Raw genomic sequence first — 2,913 nt, forward strand, 5'->3', positions numbered from 1 at the left:
TCGACAGAAAAAAAAAAGAAATATTAAAATTAAATATTAAAATATTAAAATTAAATATTAAAAAAAATTAAATATTAAAATTAAATATATATTGTGATTGTGTCATCCAGGAAAAGGAAATTGAGTGATTCCTTTTTTTCTTCTAACCTTGAAAGTATCGATGATACTATCGAAGAACAGATGCTATGAATCAATTAATCGAGTTCATTTTTCAAAAACATCATCGGAAAAAGTGATCTATTTGTTGTCATTTATATTTATACGAACAAAATATTATGATCATTAAGAATTCAACGGGACCCCTCCTCGCGAATCAGACAAAGAAAGAGGAGGCGGGCCCCGTTGAGTTCTTACACTTTCATGCCTATAACTTAGTTCATCCCATTATTACATATTACAGGGACGAACCCAATCCAGAATATGAACCATAAAAGAAAATACCTATTAAACCGATCACAGGAATACCAGTTACCGTACCTATTATCCAAAGAGGAATCCTTCCAGTAGTATCGGCCATTTATCCCGCTTCCCTCCACATTTCATCAAGTGGTCATGCTAAAGACATAAACAGTCATAGATAATTATGAGATGCAATCCTTCCGAATGGGATAAGAGAATTCCTACTATTATTTAGTATTCTACTACTCTTTTTTTCTTAATTGAAGAAATAATTGGAAAATAAAACAGCAAGTACAAAAATGAGTAATAACCCCCAGTAGAGACTGGTACGATTCAATTCAACATTTTGTTCGTTCGGGTTTGATTGTGTCATAGCTCTATAATTAATTCGGATTAGGTTTATCGTTGGATGAACTGCATTGCTGATATTGACCCCAAAAAAGAAACGGTAGGTACAGCTAGTCCGTGAACAGCCAACCATCGCACTGTAAAAATTGGATAGGTTCGATCTATGGTCATTGGGTCCTCCTAAAAAGATCTACTAAATTCATCGAGTTGTTCCAAAGAATCAAAACGGCCGGTTATTAATGGAATTCCTTGTCGGCTCTCTGTAAAATACTCGTTTGGACGAGGGCTTCCAAACACATCATAAGCTAAACCTGTGCTGACGAATAACCAACCCGCAATGAATAGGGAAGGTATAGTAATACTATGAATGATCCAGTATCGAATACTGGTAATAATATCAGCAAAAGAACGTTCTCCTGTGCTTCCAGACATGCTGAGCTCCGCATATTCTTGTAGGGGATCGATTCCGTAAAAGATGAGATCAGTAAACGGAAATTCACTGAAATTCAATCTTTGTGAGATCGTCAATATTGTACCAAAGGTATTTTTAGAGTATACCGAATCAGTATAGCTATCCTTCTTCTGACACAGCAACGCAATTTCAAACAGTATATCGACATGAAGTGCTAGATAATTTCTTTCTTCTTCTTGCTTGTCGATGTATAACCACGTATCATGCGATAGAAAATTCCTCAAATTCCTGGAATATAATATAGGGGATTCTATTATTGGTTTGGGGCTAGAAACGGAAGATCAGGTAACCCGTGAATCCAACAAGTTTATAATAATTCATGAAGGAAATTATCATATTTCCGCAAGTCAATTAGATGCGAAATCTAAAAATTGACTTTTTTTCGTAATTGCATAAGAGGTTTTGTTTTTTGTTGTAAGCCCTCCTTTTTTTATTTTAAGGAATTGCTTAGTCGTCTAGTAACAAGTAAGAGTAGTCGATAGTATTAGATATAGATAAAAAAAAGAGCAAGGAATAAAAAAAAAATTCTACTAATCAATATTTGTGAGGCGGCCTTTCTTGTATTCTTGTATTAGATCCAAAGGTTTTTTCTTGACCTAACTACAAAGATGATGAATCTATTTCTTTTTCTTTTCTACTCTTGTCCTGCCGCTCTATTTTTGTGAATACCGTTTAGAATGATTGATGAATCAAAAAATTTCAATTGAACTTATTCTTTCAATTGGTATTTTTGCTTATCCCCGTCTCTTTTAAAAATTGAAACTTAGGTAAGTGCTTTATAAACATATGTATAAAAAGAACATATTTCATTTAGCTCCTTCATGCCTACTCTAACTAGTTATTTCGGTTTTTTACTAGCGGCTTTAACTATAACCTCAGCTCTATTTATTGGTCTGAGTAAGATACGACTTATTTGAAAATTAATTGAATGAACGAACAATTAATAAAAACAAAGTTTTCTGTCCTATTCCATATATTCTATAGTTCCTTACCGTGTTAATTATCAATTATTAGTTATTGATATTCATGGGCAATAGAGATTAATATTTAGGGATAGATATTACCTTTCTTTTTCTCCTTTCAAATAAATTGAAATGATTGAAGTTTTTCTATTTGGAATCGTCTTAGGTCTAATTCCTATTACTTTGGCTGGATTATTCGTAACCGCATATTTACAATACATACGTGGTGATCAGTTGGACCTTTGATTAATTAACATCTCTTTTTTTGACTGACCCCTTTAATTTTAATTTAATTAATTTAATTCAAGGAGGTCAAATTCGAATTGCTGTTCAATTTTTTTTTTTTTTTTTTTTTTTTCAGTTCGGTGTAATTTTCGACTTAACAAGAGCGGAATCACGCTCTGTAGGATTTGAACCTACGACATTGGGTTTTGGAGACCCACGTTCTACCGAACTGAACTAAGAGCGCTTTCTTATCATAATAAATAAGACTGTAAAAAAGAGGATTCTTTTATTTTATAACCCCAATACATCGTGCACACCTATACTATCATATATCATATATAATATGAGAAAATGATAGATTATGTATGCTTAATTTTAATCAATCTAAAACTAAAATGGCTCCCTCCTTACTGCTCAAAGGAGAAGTAATAGGTAGGGATGACAGGATTTGAACCCGTGACATTTTGTACCCAAAACAAACGCGCTACCAAGCTGCGCTACATCCCT

The 2,913-nt window shown here is 33.1% G+C and overlaps 2 non-coding genes across 2 annotated transcripts; both read right to left on the minus strand.

The window, feature by feature from the left end:
* Positions 1 to 2,576: 2,576 nt before the first annotated feature.
* TRNAW-CCA (transfer RNA tryptophan (anticodon CCA)) lies at positions 2,577 to 2,650 on the minus strand. The gene has a single exon. It is a non-coding gene; the product is annotated as a tRNA-Trp (tRNA).
* A 189-nt stretch (positions 2,651 to 2,839) lies between these two features.
* Positions 2,840 to 2,913, minus strand: TRNAP-UGG (transfer RNA proline (anticodon UGG)). Its single transcript has one exon. It is a non-coding gene; the product is annotated as a tRNA-Pro (tRNA).

The sequence above is a fragment of the Durio zibethinus genome, unplaced genomic scaffold (assembly GCF_047325235.1).
Source record: "Durio zibethinus cultivar Kanyao isolate XHJ-2024 unplaced genomic scaffold, ASM4732523v1 HiC_scaffold_100, whole genome shotgun sequence".
Taxonomy (NCBI): domain Eukaryota; kingdom Viridiplantae; phylum Streptophyta; class Magnoliopsida; order Malvales; family Malvaceae; genus Durio; species Durio zibethinus.